Source organism: Octopus sinensis, linkage group LG5, assembly GCF_006345805.1.
Source record: "Octopus sinensis linkage group LG5, ASM634580v1, whole genome shotgun sequence".
In the NCBI taxonomy this organism is placed as follows: Eukaryota; Metazoa; Mollusca; class Cephalopoda; order Octopoda; family Octopodidae; genus Octopus; species Octopus sinensis.
This window is the reverse complement of record NC_043001.1, coordinates 25,712,825-25,738,784: the sequence shown is the minus strand read 5'-3', so window position 1 is coordinate 25,738,784 and position 25,960 is coordinate 25,712,825. Positions and strand designations below refer to the sequence as shown.

At 36.0% G+C, this 25,960-nt stretch overlaps 1 protein-coding gene across 2 annotated transcripts in view; it reads right to left on the bottom strand.

The window, feature by feature from the left end:
• The window catches only part of LOC115211638 (nuclear receptor coactivator 4), a 29,602-nt gene extending 10,368 nt beyond the window's left edge, over nucleotides 1-19,234 (bottom strand). The window contains exon 1 of one of the 2 annotated variants that reach the window (XM_029780264.2): nucleotides 19,132-19,234. The gene's annotated coding sequence lies outside the window, so the exon portion shown is untranslated. Of the gene's footprint in view, nucleotides 1-546; nucleotides 693-19,131 lie in introns of those variants that run through there. The other variant, XM_036503254.1, reaches the window with a different exon arrangement.
• Between the last annotated feature and the right edge of the window lie 6,726 nt (nucleotides 19,235-25,960).

Sequence of the window (25,960 nt, the reverse complement as noted above, 5' to 3'; positions counted from 1 at the left end):
ATTTGGGAAGAGCAGTATAGTTAGTTAAATTAACCTCAGTACTTTGAAGGATGAAAGCAAAGAGGGATGTTTATATTCAAATAAAGCAAAATATACAAATCTAAAGAATACAAATGAAAGGGAACAACTTATATACTCTATACTTGAATGGTTTGTTTTTTTTAACCCTTTTGTTACCATATTTCTGTTGAGATGCTCCGTGTTTCTTTCAATTAATTTTAAATATAACAATGAATTAGTAAAATAATTTAGTTTATCATTAAGCTAGTGTTAAGAACATAAATTGTGACTAAGGTTTGGTGGAAGATTTTAATACAGAACTTTTGAAAACAAGACATTTGTACAGCAGAGCCAGAGGCGATTTCAGGCGGGTTGGTATCAAAAGGGTTAAACAAAAATATAGTTGTTGTTTGAGCAAAAACTTATAAAGTTATTAGTGCTTTATTTTAGATGTTGTAACTGACAGAGTTATAATACAACTTCTAATAATATGAAATATTACAGTGTATAACCAAACAAATTATGAAATATTTTTTATGATCTTACCTTTTCTAACATTTTGACAAGACTCACTGACTTATAACACTGTCCGACATGAATAACTAAAGCTGTATGTAATTACAAAGAAGTATATCTTTTGATATACTTGAAACCAATACAGGTTTTGGGTTGCGTAATCAGTTTAGTAGCAAACGACCAATTAAAAGCATTACTGTCACTAACATTTTCTTAAACGATTTTACACAGTGATATTCATAATTTCACAGTGTCATTATTTGACAGAAGTAAAGGAATATATTTAGAAATAAACAAGAAAGCAACTCCAGATCATTAAACTCAATTCACTGACGATTAATGCAGACTTGTGATGTCAACCAAATAAATTTAATGAGATTTTTTTTGACAAGCCACTTTTATGAGAAGAGTTAGTTGAGTAAAATTCAACTCAGTATATCATTAGTATTTATTTTATAAACTAGCTGACCTTCTGCCATCAATAATGACAGCTAATTGTAGTATTTTATATATAAATAAGGTACATAATAATCACATATACAAACATTCACATACTTCTTTTGTACAAGCACACACATATACTCACATAGAGTTGAAATGCTGATTTTTTTTTTCATCCCTTCCTTTCTCTCACTCCCTCTCAGTCAGGACTATTACTCTCACTACTTCTCCTTCACTGAATTACTATTTTCTCTCCTCCTCCACATCCAGCACGATTCAGAACAAATATATATATATATACACACATACTTACATGCAGGTGGCACGTAAAAAACACCATTTGAGCGTGTCCGTTGCCAGTACCGCCTGACTGGCCCTCGTGCCAATGGCATATAAAAGCACCCACTACACTCTCAGAGTGGTTGGCATTAGGAAGGGCATCCAGCTGCAGAAACTCTGCCAGATCAGATTGGAGCCTGGTGCAGCCATTTGGTTCACCACACCTCAGTCAAATCGTCCAACCCATGCTAGCATGGAAAGCGGACGTTAAACGATGATGATGATGATATATATATATATATATATATATATGCATACATATAAATATATAAAAACACTATGTTTATTATTATATTATGAGATGCAGATGAGATAAAATTATATCAGGATGTCCAATAGAAGCTCTCACAACATATACTTGAAGGTATAACAACACAACAAAAATTACAGAATATATCCATTCAAATAGACATACATGCATGTTTGCATATGCTTGCACAAACATCTAATAACCTCAATAAATTGACAGGTTACCTACCAGTATATATATACTCAAGTGTAATAAAATAGAAATAGTAAGATCTGTAAATGTTGTTAAGATCATTTACAAATGCTGAACATTTTTTCTATGTGTGTGAAAGGTCATATATGCAAACATTATCTAAGTAAGATACTGCTACAATTTTAAAAATAACGTTAACTAATCTCTAAAATATAACCTTGCCCAGTCCACATTGTAAAATGGTTGGCATTTGGAAGGGCATCCAGCTGTAAAAACCTTGCCAAAACTGACCTTGCCTGTGCTTGTACCACATAAAAAGCTCTGTCCATTCTGTTGGCTGGGTGGTTGGTGTCAGGAAGGGCATCCAGCCATAATAACCCTGCTAAAACTGCCCCACCTATGCCAGTATGGCAGGCAGATATTAAAAGATGATGATGAATAAATGGAAAAAGTAAAATCTTAAGTAAAAAAAAAAAAATTGTAGTGAAAGCTACATACGAAGGTCTAAATATAGTAAACATCATCGTCATCATCATCATCATCATTTAATGTCAGTTTTCCATGCTAGTATGGGTTGAATGGGTTTGACAGGAGCTGGCAAGCCAAGGGGCTGTACCAGGTTCCAGTCATTTGTTTTAACAATATTTCTATGGCTAGATGCTGTTCCTAATGCCAATCAGTTTACAGAGTGAACTGGGTGCTTTTTACATGGTACTGGCACAGGTGCTTTTTTACATGGTGCCTGTACAAGTGCCTTTTTATGTAGTACCAAGTACAAGTGCTTTTTTTATGTGGTACTGACACAGGTGATTTTCTTTTTACATGGTTTCTAGAGGTAAGCTGTTTCTTTACAACTATTAAAACTTTTACAAAAAAAAAGATTATTGTTAACTAGCAGGTGTACCCGGTGTTGCCCGAGACTGTTTGTTAAGTATGCCTGCTCAGCATAGTCTCCCATGAAGTAGAGCTGAAGAAACTGAGGCGAGGCAGCGTCATGCGGCTGCAAGGAACCAATTCTATAGTAAATCTGCCCCTGCACTTCAAAGGAAGGCATGAAATGCTCATCTTGTATGATGCTGGCACTAAAGGAAGTCATTTGGAACGTGCAGTTGTAGGCATGTATCTGTTTGAGAAAGACATGAGAATAAGGAGACGCCCATGTCAAAAGGGGTGGAGGATCTTGTGGAAGAGGTACTGTAATCTTACCGTTGGAGCAGCACGTGCCGGGAGTTTCTCCAGGCCACTTTTTAGCTCCACAAAATTGGCAGATTGTGAACATGCAGCCTATTTGAACGTCAGGGCGATTACTGTAGTCAACTGTAGGATCGTAGTTGAATGCTGTCATTGACCAATGCAAGGAGCATGGCATTGAGTAGGAATGTTGTGCAGCCCTTCACTGAGTTATAGCCTCCAGTTGTTGTTGCCTTCCCCCTGTAGTTTCCGTAGCACATGCAGCAGCATCTCTTATAAGTCGAACTGCAGTCTCTGCAGCATATGCAGCAGTCTCTGAAGCTCATGCAGCAGCAGTAGAGGAAGCACTTCTTGTTCAGTGTGCTGAACGTTGCTCTGGGCAACTCGTTGCACAGCAATACAATTCTGCTCTTCATTTTCCCTTCTTTGCGCTGAAGCCATCCTAAGTGCATTGAGAGAGCTCCTCCAGGTGGCGTCCTCGGCAGATTCATTTGCATACACATGTTTACTTTTCTTTGCAGCATTTGTTTGCTGACCTATATTGGATCTTTTGCATTGAGGCATGGTGGAAAACTATCAGTTTACACAATAGAAAAAGTCCTAAGGAAAAAGCAGTGAATGTGTAGCACCCAAAAAAATAGTAAAATGTAGTTGGCAAAAATGTTAATCAAATTGACCAAATTAAGGATTTTTAATTTTGGGTAAGAGTTTTGAAGTGGCTAGTTTAAGTTGGAATAATTATATGAAAAAGAGTGCTCACGTGAAAACAGAGGCAAATTGTAACTCGCAAATGAATACTGCTGGAGTACTGTGCAAGCAGTTGATAAGAGCTCGCCACAGCTGACAAAGTAAAGTATTGATTTTTTCCAGCTGGGTGCGTGTCATGTTTTTTCACTGGCTCAAGCCAAATCCAAGGCAAATTGAGAGTAGTTTATTTATGTTGGGGGCACAGAATTTCAAGAAAAAAAATTATAAGAAAAAGCATCCTAAGTCAAGAGAGCACACATGTCAAATTTGGTGAAATTCAGTTGAAAATTATAGGAGTAGAAGTGGTTCCCACAACACACACACACACACAGATAACTCGCCTTTTAATATATAAGATCAAATGCATACCGTTTCATAGATATGGTGGGTTCAAATCCTTGGCAAACTGCGAGTAGTCTATTTATGTTGGGGGCATGGAATTTTGAGGAAAAAATTATAAGAAAAAGCATCCTAAGTCAAAGAGAGCACATGTCAAATTTGGTGAAATTCGGTTGAAAATTGTAGAAGTAGAAGTGGTTCACACAACACATACAGACAACTTGCCTTTTAATATATAAGATTAGTATTGCTTTTCAAGGTGAGTCAGTTTCAAATGTTAAGCTGGGTCAATCTCTCATCGACTGTAGCTATTTTGTGGGTATTTGATTACCTAACATATAACTTGAATAGATCGTTGCTGCTAGTTCATAAGACATTTTGTCCTATGGATTGTTTCAATAGTTTTTATAATTTAAGTTCAATAGACTTATAGAAAGCTTTTATGCTTATTGTCTCTGTTCTTGAATGTCATATAACACTATTTCAAACAAGCTTGTATATTTTAATATGACCAAGTTGTCTTTTTATTTCAATGTTAAGCATTGCTTGGTTTATCAGTTACATTAAAAACTGAAATTTTGTATCATAATAGGAAGTTCATATTTCAATAGAAAAGCCTGCAAATTTTTTTTATTTTCGTTGTAAAAAAACTGCTCCTGATCTTATTTAATGTCAACTAATGTTATATAGGAATTACTAAAATCAGTTCAGCTAAATATATTACAGCTAATAAATTCCATTTGATTTCAAAAACAGTAAATATTTTGAAATGGTCAACATTTTACTCTAAAAACAAAATAACGAAATAGTTTTGTAAATATGATAAAGCAGCTTTGTTTGTTTAATGTCTGTTTTATCATGTTAGTATGAGTTAGAAGGGGAGGGAGCTGAGGGAACATTTTTACTACCAGATGCTCTCCTTGTTGTCAAACCTAATTGGTTTACAAGTAAGGGTGTTTTTGTTTTGTTTTTGGTCTTTTTTCCCGCCAGAGGAACTCAAAAGCACAGTGCTGGCAGGCAATTGGTTAACAGGAAAGGTCAAGAAACATCACCAGTTGCAGCCTTGCTCTGCACAGATTGTAAATATTCACACATACAAGATTATATTTCTAATCCTAGCATTATAATTATTATTTCTAATTACGTTAAGAAATTTGTTCTTAGTTAATAGAGATCAACTTTTTTTTTATCTGGATGGGGATAGGAAGTTAAATGTTTAACTAAATACTTCAATCATTCAGCATTAATAACATTTGCATTAGTTAATAAATAATTTTATTCATGACGTTATTTCTCATTGCAAACATTGAACCAAAGTAATATAACTTACCATGTTGGACATTAGTAGAATGACCTAAATAACAAGTGCTAAGTGCTGGTAAATTATCTTGCAGAGCTTACATAATAATACAGTTAAAACAGCCGCTACAATTTATAGTATCAAATTTTAAAAATTTTTATAAGCAACCCATAGGGTAGTTGTTTATGTGAATGCTTAGCAAGCAACCAATATATTGAAGTCACATCAGTGTGTCTATTGTTCTTTTTTGACTCAAATTGATGCCTTTATGTCTAAAATCTCCTGTATCAAAGTCTCAGTTGTTAATTAATGACATCAATTATAATTATATTATTATGTCATTTTATTAGCAAATACTATTGTTTTTAAAGAAATCAGTTTTTGAAATGTATAGTTACACTGTACTACATTATCACTGTATCAACCAGACTATCGGATCTTGTTATACACAACTGGTCACAATGCATTTCTTCGCATTGTTTTAACTTCTGACTGTAGATAGGTCAACATTCCTCCTGAACAGAACACCAGTCCATTTTGCAGGGTTACCCATTTACAGCTGAGTGGACTGGAGCAATGTGAAATGAAGTGTTTTGCTCAAGAGCTCAATGCACCTCCCATTTGAGAATTGAAACCATGATCTTACAATTGTGGGTGCAACTCCCTAACCACTAGGACATGCATCTACACATGCTATACTATATCATTTATTCCTTCTATCACAACTGTGATTTTCACCTGACCTTCTTTCTGGCAACTGAGTGAATGTTAAAAATCTATATCACAAATATGCAGTATTCTCTTCCTCTTTCGATTACAGACTTCAGACCTTTGGAGATATGCTGTGATTGAGAAGACCCAGCAAATAAAGTGAGATCACAGCTGTAGCCTATACTAGTGTCACATAACCAGTCCATTTAAAAGTACCCTTAAATCATCAGGCGATATGCTGCACTTGAGAAAACCTATTGAGTCAAGTAAAATCAAAATGGAAATTGTAGTTGTGGCCGATGCCAGTGCCACCTAACTGGCACTCGTGCTGGTGGAACATAATAAGCACCATTGAAGCATGAGTCAATGTCAATTCCGCCTGACTGGCTCCCCATACTGGTGGCATGTAAAAAGCACCATCTGAACATGGTCGATGCCATTTCCGCCTGACTGGCTCCTGTGCCAGTGGCACATAAAAAGTACCCACTAAACTCACGGAGTGGTTGGTATTAGGAAGGGCATTCAGCTGTAAAGACCTTGCCAGATCAGACTGGAACCTGGTGCAGCCGGTTGCTTTCCAGACCTTAGTCAAACTGTCCAACCTAGCATGGAAAACAGATATTAAATGATGATGATGAATGAACACATACATATTTACCTATCTGTCTATATATATATATATAAAATATTATTCGAGACAAAACCACTATTTTGCAAAACAAACAAGGAAAGACTTAATTAATACATAAAATTTTAATAAATAGTCAAAAAAAACCGCCACTACAATCGTTTCTTGTCTTGATCGACAATCTTCAGGTGGACTTCCAATCTAAAAAATCAATATTTTAAAATATAAATAATAATTTTAAAATAATTAAAGTATGAATGAAAAAATATAAGTATATAATCCATTATATAACCTATCTATAATCCATATATAAACAATATATAAACAATATATAAACTAAAAAAACCTATCAACAATTAAATATAAAATATAAAATATAAAATATAAAATATAAAATATTAAAACAAAACAAAAAAAAAATTTAAAAAATAATAATAATATAATAATAAACTATATATACACCCATACGCATATACCTAATTATATAACCATATCTAACTACATACACTAAATCACACACCTATATATATATCCCTATACATACACATAAAAATGTCTAGGCAACTAAAATAAATAAAAATAGCTAAAACTTCAACACAATACTTATTCATACTCCACACACACACACATACAACCCACATTCACGCTCTAGAAAAAGGACATCACTCAAAACTATGAACGGAGAAATGGAATAAATGGAATTAAAAATATATTCACTTGGTAAACGAACACTACTTAAAAATTATGAATGAAACAATGCAATAAAACAACAGACATCGCAAATAGACACAAATTACTACAAATTCCTTATCAAACCTACCATGCGATGTGTCTGTGGTTTATTGCATTGTTTCATTCATAATTTTTAAGTAGTGTTCGTTTTACCAAGTGAATATATTTTTAATTCCATTTATTCCATTTCTCCGTTCATAGTTTTGAGTGATGTCCGTTTTCTAGAGCGTGAATGGGGGTTGTATGTGTGTGTGTGTGGGAGTATGAATAAGTATTGTGTTGAAGTATTTTAGCTTTTATTTATTTATAGTGCCTAGACATTTTTATGTGTATGTATAGGGATATATATATAGGTGTGTGATTTAGTGTATGTAGTTAGATATGGTTATATATAATTAGGTATATGCGTATGGGTGTATATATAGTTTATTATTATATTATTATATTTTTTTAATTTTTTTTGTTTTGTTTTATATTTTATATTTTATATTTTATATTTTATATTAATTGTTGATAGGTTTTTTAGTTTATATTGTTTATATATTGTTTATATATGGATTATAGATAGGTTATATATGGATTATATACTTATATTTTTTCATTCATACTTTAATTATTTTAAAATTATTATTTTTATATTTAAAATATTGATTTTTTAGATTGGAAGTCCACCTGAAGATTGTCGATCAAGACAAGAAACGATTGTAGTGGCGTTTTTTTGACTATTTATTAAAATTTTATGTATTAATTAAGTCTTTCCTTTTTGTTTTGCAAAATAGTGTGTTTGGTCTCGAATAATATTTTATAATTTTTACTATAAAATCGATTTAATCCTAAATCTGATTTTTTCCCTGTAAATTTGGATTATTCCCTAATATTTATTATTTTATATATATATATATATATATGTGTGTGTGTGTGTGTGTGTGTGTGTGTGTGTGTGTGTATATATAGAGAGAGAGAGGTACAGTCATGGCTGTGTGGTTAATAAGCTTCCCAACAATGTAGTTTGGGTTCAGTCCCACTGTGTAGCACATTGTGCAAATGTCTTCAACTATAGCCCCAGGCAGACGTGAGCTTTGTGAGTGCATTTGGTATGCAGAAACTCTGTGTATGTGCATGTGTTTATGTGTACCCTTGTCTAGACATCAAGTGATAGTTAAAAATGAGCATCATCATCATGATACAAGTGAGATTATTTCTTTCCAGTTTTCCTTGAAAAACATGTCTAGCTAAAAAAAAAATATTATTTTCTTGAATACAGGTGATGGGTTGGCAACAGAAAGACATCCAGCCATAGAAAATCTACCTTAACAAATTCCATCTGATCCATGGAAGCATGGATAAGTAAATGTTAAATGACAATGATAACTATATTCATTATATTTACCCTGTCAGCTATTCCCCAAATCTAAATAACCTTCACTCTCTCCATGCATTCTTGCTGTCTCTATCTACACACACTCCTGTTCTTCTGTGCTTACTTCTATTCACTTTGTACCTTGAAGAATCCTCAAGACACTTCACTCTTACTATTCTAACTCCTTTTCCAAATCCCCTTCAGTTACTCCTATTGACTCTTCTATAAACATGAGCAAACATGTAGTTCCTCTTTGACAAGTCCCATCTTTCATAGATCTGTTCTGGTCCCATCTTTCAAAGCTTAACCTCTTATATCCCAGAATAAACCCACCTCTCTTTACTGTAGCCCTATTCAGACAAAGGGGATCTTGGTCTTGCAGCCTGCACAACAACTTCACTAGTGTTAATGTCATGAAAAGATAGCACCCAGTACTCTCTGTAAATTGATTGGTATTAAGAAGGACATCTACATGTAGAAATCACGCCAAAGTAGACAATGGAACATAATGCAGTACCCAGACCTATCGAATCCTGTCAAACCGTCCAGTGATGACAATAATGATGACGATCACACACAGAGTTTTTTCACTTTCTGTCTATCACACTGGTCAGCTTGGGACCATACTAGAAGACACTTGCCCAAGATGCAGCATAGTGAGATTGAACCTGTAACCTTGTGTTTAATAACTGAACTTCTTTATAAAGCATGCCTACCTAGCCTTATGCTCAAGTAATTTATTAAATATATGTTTGGTAAAATGCAAAGAGAGTGCTAGTGGCACGTAAAAAGCACCCACTATACTCTCAGAGTGGTTGGCATTAGGAAGGGCATCCAGCTGTAGAAACATTGCCAGATCAGACTGGAGCCTGGTGCAGCTGCTGGTTTTCCAGACCTCAGTCAAACCATCCAACCCATGCCAGCATGGAAAATGGACGTTAAACGATAATGATGATGAGAAAATAGCATTAAAACTGTTTCTTATGCTTAAACCTATTCATGTAGAGATTATATGACACGCAAACAATTTAACCTACTTTATCCTACAGAACTTTTTTTCCTTTCTCAAAACCCATGACTTAATTTTAGGTCAGAGCATGAGAAAAAACTGAAAAGTAAACACAGAAAAGTTAAAGAAGTAAACACACCCAATTTTACATAAGTGAAAACAAATTAAATCATTTAATATAGCGTGGAGGATATTATCATTGTTGGGTTGTTTTTTTTACTTCTGCTTTTTCATGCTAGTATGAGTTAGATGGGATTTTTTGAGGTGGTGTTTTGTAACAGGATATCTTTCCTGATGCCTTTATTTTTAGTTACTTCTTACAACAATAGGGACAGCGTGTACCTATTCTAAACACCAGTACTCACAAAAGCAACTTGGTCAGAGAGTATCATTTCATATCTCAACTGCCAGGCTTCCTTTGAATAGATGGGATGGTGAAAATCCAAATGCCATCTATATTATATAACTGGTGATGTGGCATGTTTGATTTAGTCTTTCTTCAAAATACTAGTAATATAATCTGGCATTGGTACGAGTAGAATAAAAAAAAATAGGATAAATAATTGAAAAACTAATGCCTGATATAGTTTCTTTTTTTATGGGTTACTCATTATCATCATCATCATTTAATGTCCATTGTCCATGCTGACATGGATAGAATGGTTTGACCAGGCTGGCATGCTGAAAAAACCGTCCAACCCATGCCAGCATGGACAACGGACGTTAAATGATGATGATGATGATGATGAGTAACCCAACCAAAATAGCAAAAACAAATTTTAAAAACTGACAAATGTACCCGTCATGTTAAGTATATAATTTTGATTTGCCACTTAACATAGCTGGAATAATTATTTATATTTTTAATTAACCCAAGGTAGGACAAATGCAATTCTTTGTTCAATATCATACATACTGGTGACAGACTGGCATAGTAATCAGTGTCAGATAGAACGCTTTGTGGCATTTGTTCTAACTCTCAGCACTTGAAGTTCAAATCTCACCAAAGTCATTTTTACCATTCACCCTTTCAGGACTGATAAAATAATATACCAAAGCAGGACAGTGGAGTAATGGGACTGTAAGAATGTCAGACTGGATTCTTGACAGTATTTTTTCTTGCTCTTTGCATTCTGAGTTCAAATCCTGCTGAGGCCTACATAGGTGATAAACCTAATCCATTACCCAGTTTAAAACCACCACCTGGCACCTTGGGTGCCTTTAGCAGAGTCCACTCTGTTGGAAAAGACCCTTTTCTCTCCCTACCACCAGTCTTGTAGACCCTGTAAAAGATCATACAGTCACTTTCCCAATGAGAGAAAATAGTTTATGCTGAATGTCAAAGTTTACAATACAAAACTTAAACTGAATAGATAAGCTTGTTATTACTGGTATTCCTGCTGTGGCTATTATTATATGCATTCATTCCTCCTTGCCCAAGTTAGCAAACAAGTCAGATTACTAGACAGAGAATTCTCACACTCTTGTCCCACTTTTCTAAACTTCCCATGTATGATTAACTGCCATTACTCCAATTACAACCCACAACTGCCATCACTCCAACTATTGTGACCAACAACCATTACTCCAATTACTACAATCTGTTAGTCAACCTTAAACTCACTACTACTCCTCTTCCAATAAATAGACCAGCTTGCTTTAAGCTCTATTCCCTGCCCTACCCTCATGGGATCTTCATATGTGCAAACAAAACTGCCAGACTACTGAAGCTCATCCCTACCAATGGCACATTACCCAGCCTGAACAAACTTCAAAACTGCCAGTCTACTATGGTAAAATGCAATTAAAGAATATGAAATTAGAGAAAACAGCCAAGCCATTAAAGAGAGACAGCAAGATACTGAAAATGCTCCTGCTAATTTAATCCCTTTTCCCACTAAAATACAAAGATCTTGATCTGACATTGTAATGACCTCTAATGATCTCTGGTAAGCTATTTGAATAAGAAGCCTTTTTTTAAAGAGTGATAATAAAACAAAGAAGGAGAAAACAAGAAAGAAGGCTACAGCTCCTTAAAAGATTGTTTTGATTTGCATCAACAGACTGGATTGCTAGAAACAGAGTAGAATATATCACTTGAGTAGCCATAAGAAGCAGATATGAACATTAACTCTCACTTCTCGAACAAAACATGCACTCAAAATAGCAATGATCAATCATATAACTACCTACAAAAAAAAAGGGTCAAGAAACTTCTTAAAAAAACCAAAGGCATCAGCCTACTTACCATTGCCTACAAATTGCTCACTGACAACATAATTTACCAAATTTACTAGATATTTTACTGTGTAAAATACTTCTAATATAAGCCGAATTTCTTGAAATGGCCAACAAATTTACTTTCTTTGACAACTATACCAAATAAATAACCATTACTATTGGGAATTCCTTTGCCAAGATGAACTATTTAATTCAAGGTCATAATATGATGATGATAATGATGATGAATATATAAGCTATTGTGTACGTTACACTTGACAAGTAAACAAAGAGTGTACAATGTTACTGTACACAACCTAACCCGACAACATGACATGTCCAAGTTAGCAGTTAAAAATAGTAAAAAAAAACTATATATCTAATGGTATATAAATATCTAAATTTACAATGATGCAACATTTCTCACCTTTCCATTACAATATAGAGAAAAGGAAGTAAAACTTTTTAAGAAAGACAATTGTATAGGTGAAAGGATTTTCAAAACAAATTAAGATTTTCCTTGTTGGGATAAAGAAAGTTCCAGATATCATCTATTAATTAATTTAAGAGATGTCACTAGCTATAGCTGATAAAGTAACAAAGAAAATTAACAGTTTTCAGAGCTAAGTAGATAATTTTCTCATTTTATCATAATTTATCAAGTGCATTACAGTAGTTAGCGCAGTGGTCTTGCAAACCAGAGGTTACAAGTTTGATCTTTACTAGACACTGTTGCAAGCCTTTCTATGGGCACTGACATGGCTGTGCGGTTAAGAAGCTTACTTCCCAACTACATGGTCTCGGTTTCAGTTCCACTGTGCAGCACCTTGCGCAAGTGTCATCTGCTACAGGCCCTGGCTCACCAAAGCCTTGTGAGTGGATTTGGAAGATGGTAACTGAACATTAAAAGCACCCATACCAGTGCCACATAAGTGCACTTGTGCCAGTGTTGTGTAAAAGCAACCAAAGTAGACTCTGTAAAGCAGTTGGCATTATTAGGAAGGACATCCAGCCGCAGAAACTACACCAAAACAGACATGGAGCCTGGGCAGATCTTCAGCTGGCCGGCTCCTGTCAAACCATCCAACCCATGCTAGCATGGAAAACAGACATTAAATAGCGAAATGCTTATCGGTATTTCATCTGTCGTTACGTCCTAGGTTCAAATTTCGCCGAGGTCGACTTTGCGTTTCATCCTTTCGGGGTCGATAAATAAAGTACCAGTTGAGCACTGGGATCGATGTAATCGACTTAATCCCTTTGTCTGTCCTTGTTTGTCCCCTCTATGTTTAGCCCCTTGTGGGCAATAAAGAAATAGATATATATATGTATATAAACTGTGCAAATGTAGACATCAGAGCTTGATGCAGTCCTTAGACACATTAGATAAGGTCAAACCATTCAACCTAAACCAGCATGGAACATGGAGGTTAAATGATAATGATGATATACGTGTGAATGTGCACCTATGCATATCCTTACCCAGACATCACACAATGGTTGTAAATGAGCAACATTTATTTCCAGTCTTCTGTGAAAAACATGTCAGACCTCGAGGAAATATTACCTTCCTTGCAAACAGCTGAGAGTTGGTGACAAGAAGGGCACCTGGCTATAGAAAAATCTGCCTCAACCAATTCTCTCTGTTCCATACAATCATGGAAAAGTGAATGGAAGAAGGCATGGCTGTGTGGTAGGAAGTTTTTTTCCTAACCACATGGGACCTTGCACAAGTGTCTTCTGTTATAACCTCATGCTGACCACTTGTGAGTGGATTTGGTAGAGAGAAACTGAAAGCAGCCCACTGTGTGTTTTTTTTGTGTCTGTATTTAACAATTTGACACTATTTGACAACTGGTGTTGGGTGTGTTTATGTCCCCATAACTTTGTGGTTCAGTAAAAGAAAAAAGAGAAAAACTGGTGTTAGTTTGTTCAACTAAACTTCTACACGGTTGTGTCCCAACATGGCCAGTCTAATGACTGAAACAAGTAAAAGGTAACTTATTTATTTATTTTTACTCTAAATAATCACAATATTAGACTTTTCAGTTTCCAAATTCACATTGGTTATCAATTATAAAATATTATAATTTCAGTTTATTAAAAACAGAAGTCATAAATTTAACCATTCAATCAGTTTAAAATTTGCATTGATCTACAAAGTGGCACACATTTGGGATTCTTCACAATAGGGTTAGGGCTATCAGATGTAAGTTGAGGTGTATTAACAGGAACAAGAGCACTTGGAGAGTGTAAGCCTCCACCAAGGCAACACCAATGTCCTCTCAACGATTAGCTGAAGATGATTTTTGAAATGAGAATATCTGAAATAAACTCGACTGTTCTCGCAAACAAGAATACTAAAAATGAACCCGACTACTCTCAAAAATTAAGTAAAAAAAAAACGGAAAAATAATCCAGAATCCTTGTTTGGCACTGGATTGATCCCAAAATCTAATCAGTTTGTGCCGGTTACAAGGCCAAACATCCCTGAAAGTTTCATCCAAATCCATCCAGTGGTTCTTGAGATATCTTGTTCACAGACGAACAAACATGATTGAAAACAATACCTCTGCCTTCGCTAAGGTGGAGGCAATAAAGTTCGGTGTGTACTAGGGACTTTGTAATTCTAAATTTATTGTAGAAGTAGTAACACAAGTACAAAACAAATGATCTACTGATTCTCAGAACCAGATATATAGTTTATACTCTAAGAGGGGAGTTTGATTCTTCAGCTTAGGATTTTAGCATTTAAAAAATTTTGCAATTTTTCTTGTCATGCATAAATGAAACAGACTTTTGATCTGTCGCTAAATTCAAATGTTTTGAGGAGAAATTTATCTATTTTGTCACAGCTTCTATAACCGCAAAGGTTTCATTTTCAATGTCACAAGAGTTTTTCTTTGCAGTTTTATTTAAGGACCTTCATAAAAATGCCACAAGTCTACCATCATATGATAATGTTGCAGCAATAGTTTCATCATGAGCATCTGTTTCTTAAGTTAAAACAAATCATCATTAGCCGCCCATTCAGTATAATTTTTAAATGGGACTGATATACTTTACAGCATCCTCAGATAGAAGGAAATTTTCATCAACAGCTTATTTTACAAAAAGAAGAAAGATACCCATTTTGTGTAGTATGCAAAACATCCATTGTAATTCATCATCATCATCGTTTAATGTCCGTTTTCCAGGCTAGCATGGGTTGGACGGTTCGACCGGGGTCTGGGAACCCAGGAGGCTGCACCAGGCTGCAGTCTGATCTGGCAGTATTTCTACAGCTGGATGCCCTTCTTAACGCCAACCTCTCCATGAGTGTAGAGGGTGCTTTTTACGTGCCATTGGCACAGGTGCCAGTGGAGGCTGGCAACGGCCACGATTGGTTGGTGCTTTTTACGTGCCACCGGCATGGAAGCCAGTCAAGGCGGCGCTGGCATCGGCCATGTATGGATGGTACATTTTAGGTGCCAGGGGAGGCTGGCAACGGCCACAAACAGTTGGTGCTTTTTATGTGCCACCGGCAAGGAAGCCAGTCAAGGTGGCGTTGGCATTGGCCATGTACGGATGGTGCAGTTTACGTGCCACTGGCACTGACACAGGTATCACAACTACAATTTCCATTGATTGCTATTTTCAAGCATAGCTATTCAGAGTCGGTTCATAATTCTCTTAGCGAAATTAATAGATACCAGCTTTGATCAAGCAGTTCTATTGCATGCAGGCAATCAGCTGAATGACATACAATCCCCAGATCTTTCCATTTATACCATGTCTTGGTCTCAAAATGCAGCAATGACAGTCTAGACATTTTGCACTCACTTCCCCACCCAGTCTATTCCTGAACACCCATAGATTCTAGTGATGCCCAGAATGTAACAATTGGTGTCCTTTGCACCCAATATTTGTTTTAGGCCAGTGAGGATTTGATGCTGTTGCTATTTCTGTATGTATGCATTTATTTTTGTTTGGACTGAGTGGGAGAAATAATATTTTGAGGAAGTTGTACTTGTACTCTCATATTCATCATCATCGTTTAACGTCTGCTTTCCATGCTAGCATGGGTTAGATGATTTGACTGAGGACTGGCAAACCAGATGGTTGCACCAGGTTCCAATCTTGATCTGGCAGAGTTTCTACAGCTGGATGCACTTCCTAATGCCAACCACTCCGAGAGTGTAGTGGGTGCTTTTACGTGCCACCGGCACAAGGGCCAGTCAGGCGGTACTGGCAACAGCCATGCTCAAATGGTGCTTTTTATGTGCCACCTGCACAGGATCCAGTCCAGCAGCACTGGCAACGACCTCGCTCGAATGTTTTTTCACATGTCACCAGCACAAGTGCCAGTAAGGCAACACCGGTAACGATCACGCTTGAATGGTGCTTTTTGCGTGCCCCGGCATGGAAGCCAGTTTGTTGCTCTGGCAACGATCACATTCGGATGGTGCTCTAAACACTTCGCTAGCATGGATGCCAGTCATAGAATTTGATTTGTGCTCTATGGTGTTGTATAAGTATTTGGGTGCTTAGAAGTGATTTTCTATGTAAAGGCTGGCACTGAGTGGATTGAAGTCTAGAGCAGCAACAAACTGTCACTCACACATCCAGATGGTTTTCCATTATTTAAAAATTTTTGTTCTATTGCATACATGGCTTATGTACAACCAATTCTGATACATAGTGTATATTTTTTGTAGATTATTGCACTTTGCTCTACAGAGAGTTGGGGCCCAGTAGGACTGACAAAGTCTGTGATAGAGCTAATGTACTGTTTACACACCATTGTTAATGTTTGTTTCTGTTGGCTAAATCGGATGCACAAGTTACTCTAAAATATATATGCTTCATTTTGCTTTTTTAATGTCAAGTATGCTGGCTAAACGGCTCTGGCCTGGGGAAAGACCTGGCCACCTATCCCAGTATCCTGGCCAACATACTCTATGGATCAAAAGTTTAAGAATTCTAATGACTGGAGGACACTGATCCAACGAGTGACCGAGAGTCGACTTCGACTGAGCAGATAGAGAGAGAGTGAATGATGTAGAGGAGTTGGGTGTAACACCTCATACTTTTGTCATCCATCTGTGTGAGTGTGTGTGGTATGTTTATACTGTGTATGTGAGTTGGCTATATCAGATGTTCTTTGGTGTTGCTCATAAGGGATGGGATAGTGATTTTGGTAGATGGGAGTCAGATTTCTTGGTGATTAAAGTAGGTTGGAGTAGTTGTGTGGCAATATGTGGAGAATAGCAGGAGGGTGTGAGTGTGATGTCATTTTTTTTTGCACATGAGACTGTCTGTACTTACACACCTTTTGTAAAGGTGTGTAAAAGTTGTATAGGTGTAGGTTGAAAGGAGTGATTAAGAGGATGGATTCTTGTGATGCATCATTCACGAAACTGCAGATTCTGTTGAGAGCTTTAACAAATAGCTCTAACAATTCTGATTTGGTCATGGCATAATAGCTTGCCTTCTGCTTTTGTGTGTGTGTGTATGTGTGTGAGTATGTGTGTATATAACTAATTAATGTGTGTGTTTATCTATATATATATATATATATATATATATATATATATATATATAATATATATATATATACCGGAGTAAACACATAAATGTGAAACAAGGTGGAAAAAAGAGTACTCAAATACCAGTGGTAGAGTAATATGCTTTATTTAAAGCAGCAGAAAATTCAACTCAGAATAACAGGTTTTGATGAATTTTCTGCTGCTTTAAATAAAGTATATATATATATATATATATATATATATATACACACGCACATCTAGAAAGCAAACTTATAGCTTGCTTTCTACTTTTGTGTTTGTGTGTGTATTTGTGTGTGAGTGTGTGTGTATATAACTAATTAATGTGTGTGTTTGTATCTATCTAATGTGTGTGAATCTATCTTATATATATATATATATACACACACACACCATGTAGAAAGCAAACTTAAAATATACCGGAGTGTACAGGAAGAGTATAAACAATTAAACTGATCCCCAGAACATTACTTGTAATCATTTTATCACATTTCAGTACAGGTTTGAATTCACAACAGCAAGCTAACAAAGATCCGATCAAATGGTCCTTGTTATCTTCCTCGCCAACAAAAACAAAAGAAAAAAAAGCACTTACTGAATAAACTCCATCAAACCATATATATATACTTTACATTAGTGGTTACCAACTAGTGTGCGACGACGCCCTGGAGTTCTGTATAGCCTTCAGTAACTAAGGATGTCGCAGGATTTTAGATTTAAATAACAATTGACAAAAATATCAAAGTCCATATTCTAAAATCGGAGGAGTGAATTTTGAGGGAGAGATACACTTAGTGCGAACCCATATTTTGCTCTGGAATTCACATTTTCTCTGTTAGAATAAAATAAGGGAGTCACTTATCCTCAGCGTTGGGAGATAGAGTAATGATACCATTTAAACATTGGAAACCACTGATCTATATACTTGTTATAAATGTATAAACTTCACACTTAATGTAATTTTTTTACTGTATTTTTCTTTGTTATTTGAATTGACGAGAACTGTTAGACATGTGTCTATTAATTTAAAAGCGGGCGGGGGGGGGGACGATACATGAATTCAGACATTGGCGGAATCCCATCATTGATTGAAATTGTATACATAATGTAAAACAATTAGTCATTTCAATAATTATTTTGTCTTACGATTTAAAGACAATTTAAAAAGAAAAAGAATATAAGGAGGAAAATGCCCACGTCAAAAGTAGAGGATGTTTGAATGTCAAAATCCAGCTGATTTAAGACATTACATAAAAGGAGTGAATACTATCGTAATAAAAAGGTTAAGTTATGTCATAGTAAGAATTATTACCATATTATACGCTATTGATCTTTTTGGCTTTTAATGAATTGTTTTATGCATTTGAAATTAAGAGTTTTGACAAAATACGTGTTTAAAAAGGCAAATAAATATGGGTGGGTTAAACATAATCGTAATCGGCATCAAGACATCGCCGAACAAACGTTAAAAAAATGGAATTATAAACAGCACAAAGTTAAGAACGGTGTATAAAATAATAGAATGAATGAAGATGCATCAAAAAAGATAAATTGGGTACAATTTTAAGAAGTATGAACATATTAAAAGTAAAAGTTAATTCGACACATACCAAAAAGGTCAACACAGGAAGCGCTTTTCATTGAAGTAAAAGAATGACGTTAAATGAAAATCGGCAATTTCCGTTAAACATCGGCTATCTCCGTCCTGAATTATTAAAAGCCTCCGTTGAAAGGAATTGGTTTACGTGACAGCAGCAAGTAGCTGCTATGGTGGCTCTATTTTTTTTCTTTTTTATTCTTTCTCTCTGTCTAGCTACGTACAGACAGCATTATAATGAGCAATTGCCAAACCAATTCGCTATCACTGCAATGAAGTAGAGACTTCAGCTATCTTTTCCCCGATTGCGTTGGCGGACATCGTCGTCGGTTTACTGGCGATACAAGAGGTTTCCATTGTCACCGACTCCGATCCAAAGGTATATATGTGCCTGGTGGTGGCACAAATATGCGACACTTGCCTTTCTGTAACCTCGTCGCTGCACTAGATAGGTGAATCGCAGTCTCCGAGATAGAATCTGGGAAGCCGCTGTCATTGATATATGTATCGATGATAGTGGTAGCCTTTCGAACCATCTAGCGACCCTAGGCGCACGGAAAACAGGACTTCGTACCTGGGCATTAGCCATCACTGCTATCCAATCTAGTGGACTCCGCGATCACCGACATGTCCACTGACGCTGGGAATTCTGTGACTGAATGGTACCACATTTCCGGGTCTTATGAAAGTGGAAGTATTTACTTTGTTAAAAGCAGGTGTTTACCCAAGTAAACTAGTGCGCAGCAGAATGCCGGTTACATATTACAAAGCAGCCAATGTGGTACTTGTGGACCGTCTTCAAAGAAATATTTACTCGCATCTACATTAACTATACCTCCATTCATATCTTGCATATTTTCTGAGGAACACCTTCGTTTAGGTTATTTCCACCATAAAATGTTCCTCAAACATACTCTCTTAAATACATACAGCAACGAAGAATACTGATATTTCCCTCAAAAATTTTAAAGTAATCCAAAATACGGCATTACAGCGGGAGATTGCGAGATTGAGGTACTGGAAGGGCTAAGCAGGCCTCAGGAGTATCACTTCGTACTTTAGGATCCAAGAGGAGAAATAAACGATGACAAAATCTTCTTTGTCAGCAACCTGACACCCCAGAACGTCTTTAATACTATACCGGAAAAATATAAATTGCCATCAAACTACAGTATTTTAGGATTTTATTCCGTTTATCTGCTAACATACTAGCTCCCATCTCTACCACAGCATCTAGAACATTCATAAGCGACCTGCAACCTGCGGAACATTCTGAATGGCATGCCTAACAAAAGCCTTACTTTGAATCTTTTAGTGGCATGGCCTGCTTAATGATGAGCTATGTCTCATGTGTATGGCTTCTGGAAAAAAGGTCTCCTGTCACTGATCTATGATATGTAATGAGACAAAAGAATCCATAACAATGATGTCTTATATGAGGCGTTTACCTCTAGCTCAAGGTCTCTTCCTAATGTCATGCAGACTTATGTTCATCTGTAGTAATGGTTGTCTTAACCCTTTGGTGTTTAGCCAGCCATATCCGGCCCAAATATCCTACATGCTTTACATTGAAACTGGCCATATCTAGCCCCTCACTCCTAACTTACATTGACATTCTAAGAATAAACTATCACACCATCGAAACTTCAAAGCTGTAAGATAATGTATGATTAATTGAAAATAATTTGAGTGAAAAAAGTATTACATTTAACAGATTAAGCTGAACACTAAAGGGTTAAAGTATTTTGAGAACAAAATGAGTGTCCTTGTTGCAGTGGTAATATAAGAGTTTTCTTGCCCTCTCTGACTTATTATTGCCATTGTCTATTTACTTTCATAAATTGGTAATCTTCTTTAAAAGTAAACTTATTAGATATTCATCTTCAGGGGCGGACTGGGGGTGGGGGTTGAGGGGCACGTGTCCCCCCCCCCAAGAAAAGGAGTGCGCCCTTCTAAATAATGTTACTACGCCCTTTTCTCCTGGAATTGCATTCCCTTCTGACCAGGGCTGGATTAAGATCCATTGAAGCCCTAAGCACTTATAAGATTTTAGTGCCTCCGTAAAAGATTAATATAAACAATAACAAACCATAAAATAAATTTTTATTTTTCAAAATGAAGCAAAACAGTAAGACCACATGGTTCCGGGTTCAGTCCCACTGCGTGGCACCTTGGGCAAGTGTCTTCTACTATAGCCTCGGGCCAACCAAAGCCTTGTGAGTGGATTTGGTAGACGGAAACTGAAAGAAGCCCGTCGTATATATGTATATATATATATGTGTGTGTGTGTGTTTGTCCCCCCAACATCGCTTGACAACCGATGCTGGTGTGTTTATGTCCCCGTAACTTAGCAGTTCGGCAAAAGAGACCGTTAGAATAAGTACTAGGCTTACAAAGAATAAGTCCTGGGATCGATTTGCTCGACTAAAGGCAGTGCTCCAGCATGGCCACAGTCAAATGACTGAAACAAGTAAAAGAGAAGGAAAATAATGTTTATTTTTGTATACTTCCACTTTATATTTGAAAAGCTTCCTCCAACTTTTTTGAATTGGAAAGTCTTCAATCACATCCTCAAAATTAATTTTAGGTAACACATCTGGCATCCCGAATATTATTTTAGCAAGTTTAAAGTGATTTCTCTTGTACGATAAATCATTGACCATTTCTGTAGTGCCCCCTCCTTCCCTTGATGCCGTAAGCATGTACATATTTTGCTTAATGGTTAATCCAGTGCTGCTTCTAACCTTGTGCCCTTCCTTTGAAAAATTCCTGGGACCACATCTGATCTTATTTGTAAAGATTCTATGAACAATCATATAGTTTGGAACCTAAGTGCAACATACAAGCCACATAAACATATGCCAAGTTCCAGTTTTATTCAATTTGCATTCTTGAATAATTAATTATGGGATCAATATTAATGCTCCAAAAATATATCACTTCAAGCAACTGCTTTCAAAATAATTTACTGGAAAAGAAACTTTTGCTGAAACCATTTTTCAACATTGTGGAAAATGTTCATCAACATTTTAGACATATTTTTCAGTTTGCAATTTAGTTGGATATTTCAATCAAACCTCACTAATGTATGCAAGATGTTAGGTGACTCTTCATAAACTATATAGAGGGTGTAGACTTCATTTAAAAAATTGTATGTTGTATAAATAGGTTCAGTATTTGAAATTTTCTGCAGGTAATTACAATTGTATTGAAACAGAGATAAATTTTCAGGATGAATCCACTTGTGTATGCTGCTCAGGTATTTGCAACAGAAATATGCATAACAAATGAGAAGTAGTGATCAGCGAAGATTACAAAACTTGAGGTCCTAGATCAGTATTTCTCAATGGCGGCAGTTTGTGTCACCCCACTCACTGGAGGCAAAAAGAGAATTCTTGAGGTCAAAAAGTAGGAGTATATTTGTTGGAAGGGGGTCAAAAATTTATTCAAGCAATAATTGAAATCAGATTATTTTTAAATGCCTCATCAAAATTTTGAAATATTTGGGGGGTTATATATATATTGTTTTTTTGGGGGGTTATATATATATATGTATATATATGGTCAGTGATGTTGAAGGGAATTGATATGAGAGTTACAATGAGATAGGAGTCGTCATTCAAAAATTTCTCTGGCAGTTTAATGATGAGTATGCATTCAACATTCAGTTCTTAATGAGGTGTGTACACAAGTGTTCTAATTGTGTTATTATTTATTACAGACTTTTGTGGCAGCAAACTGGCAGAATAATTAGCATGCCAGACAAAAATGCTCAACAGCATTTCATTCTGTGTTCAATTTCCGATGAGCTTGACTTTTCCTTTCACCCTTCCAAGGTCAATAAAATAAGTACCAATTGAGCACTGGGGTCAATGTAATCAACTTACCCCACCCAGAAATTGCTGGCCTTGTGCCAAAATTTGAAACCATTTTTTATTATAGATTTTCCTTTTAGTGTTCTAATGCTCCTTAAATTTTGCATTTGTTCCTTAACTTCATTGTTACTTTTCAAAACTTCATTTAAACACTCAGTTACAGCTTGTGCTTTTAAGATTAAAGTGTTTAAAATGTTGTTTTGTCATGATTAAAATTGATAAGGAGTGCTAACATGTATGAAATTTATTTTCTTTTGAGATTGCTGCAGGTTTCCAGGGGAAGATACAACTTTGGCCTACTTTTCATGAATAAAGGCTACTTTAACTTCAGCTTGTGTTACTAAAATGATAACATAATTAATATTTGTGTGCTTTGTAGTGCATTTACTGCTAGAAAATTAGTGCAATTTCAATATAAAAAGTAGCCTGGCAATTCGCTTAATTGTGATGAAATGTTCTTCTATAACTAGCACCACAACAAAATTGAAAAAATGATTAAGTTTAACAATGAATGATAGTATAAGGACAAAATTTGTGAATTTGAGAGAGGTTTTTTTTTCATACCAATTCCACCATTTTTCAAACAATGCATCTAACTGCACCCCAGTTTTTTTTACAAATTGCACATTTAAAAAAATAGCTTATTGTAATTACATAATGCACAAGTCTCATTACTAACATCAAGCAGTGTCAGCACCAGCATTTTTGTTATAGCCTGAACAAAGTTCAGCCAGAAAACTATGGAGACGGGTAAATTTCATATAAGTAATATCATGAGTTTTCATGTAACAATTCAAATTCAAAGATACTTCTCTGCTTCATTGCAAACTTAGTACAGCCAGCTTGTCACTTATTGATGAGTATGTCTTGTTAACATGTACCATGCCTTCCCTGATTGTCTTAGATGCCTGTGTAGTAGTGAACAGACATAGACACCATCTCAGCCTCCTCATCCTTAATCGAGTGGAACATCCAAGATATGATGCCTTGCAAGTGGGAGGATTGTACCAGCACTGTAGCTGGTACTCTTTATTACAGCTGAGCAGATTGAAGAAATGTGAAATGAAGCATGTTCCTCCAGGACATAACATGGTCTGAGAATCAAAATTATGACTTTTATGATTGTGCACCAAACACCATAAGCACCCTGTCATGTGATTTCACCATCGCAAATTTAAAATAGTATGAGACATAACTGGCAGAAACGATTTTAAATAAGTTGCAATATGAACAGAAAAATGATTGACTGGATCCCTTTTGATCATGAATTACCATGGGATTGCACCTAGAAAGTTATCCTCTGAGGCACAAGTCTGAGCAAGGTTGTTTATGGAAAACCAGTAGTTGCCCATGCACACCGTCCTCCCCACTTCACACCACTGATGTTCTCCAAGGGAAAGGCAAAGGCCAGTACAGCTTGGCACCAGTGCTGTCACAACTCGTTTCTACAGCTCAGTGAACTGGAGCAGTGTGAAGTAAAGTGTCTTGCTCAAGAACGCAATACAGAGCCCAGTCCGGGAATCAAACTCACTACCTCATGATTGTAAGCCTGATGCTCTAACCCAGGGGCGGGTAAACCCCTGCCCATGGGTGCAATTGTATGTTCAAAATATAGTCAATTTTTCAATTATAAAATTTATATGATACTCATATGCCTATTTGCAACCTAGGTCGCGTTTCCATGACAACTTAAAACAGTTAAACTAGAACAGAAAATTGCCATTCGATTGGAAATTTTGTTATCACCATAAAACACATATTGCTAAGTTTGTACCACCTCCTTGGACAATTCCACTTGAAACAATTGGGTGGTCAACAAATTTGAAGTAGTGCTAAGTGTTATTAATGGTAGAGTGCATATGTATTATTTTAGTGAATATCTTTGTTTTTGAAGATTGCTGATAAGAGGACTAGAGGAATGGCAGCAGATAAGTCTAGGTATGATGTAGATAAAATTGAAAGCAATGAAAAAGGAATTTAGTACTATGGTTGGATTAGTTTAGCAAGGAATAGTGTGAAAATGATAAGATTTCATTATACATACAAACACCCACATTTTTTTAACTGGTTTCAGTAATTGGACTATGCTTACACTATTGCTGAATTCTTATTTCAGTATGTTACTTATTTTATCACTCTCTATTTGTCAGACTGTTAAGTTATAGGATATAGTTACCCACATTGGTTTTTTTAAATGAAATAAACATAAATACAGATACACATATATGTACATAACAAACTTCTACACAATTTCCACCAACAAAATTTCATTTACAGAGCATTAGACAACTCAAGGTAACAGTTGGAAACATATATGGAAAGTGCCAGGCAACTGAGCCAAATTTAGAAAAAAAGGCATTACAAAAGTGAATTCCTTAACCTCACAGCTATGTCTGAATACATTATATCCATATAAAGAATTGATATATAAACATCAAGAAATAAATACACAGTAATTAAGAGCTCAATAGCATGTCATTAAACTATGACAAGTTATTACATTGCAACAAATTCAAATGGGACCAAAGGAAGGTAGACAAATCTCAAACACCTTCAGGTAGATAGCCCTGCTCGATCTGTAGAAAAGGCGTAGGTAGGAACTCTATAAGATGCACCAAGTGTAAGCTATGGACACATAAGAGGTGCAGCAATGTCAAAGGAAGGCTAACTAGGAATATAGTTTTTGTATATGGCAGATGCTCTGGTGCAATAAACACTGAAAATGCGCAGAGACCATCTTCCGCCACATTCCAGGGAGAAAAACTTGAAATAGTTGATAGTTTCCATTACCTAGGTGACCAAGTCAGTAGCGGGGGTGGGTGTGCCGAAAGTGTAACTGCTAGAGTAAGAATAGCCTGGGCAAAGTTCAGAGAGCTCTTACCTCTGCTGGTGACAAAAGGTCTCTCGCTCAGAGTAAAAGGCAGACTGTATGACTGCTGAGGATATGCGTAAGCTCGCAAGAAATGA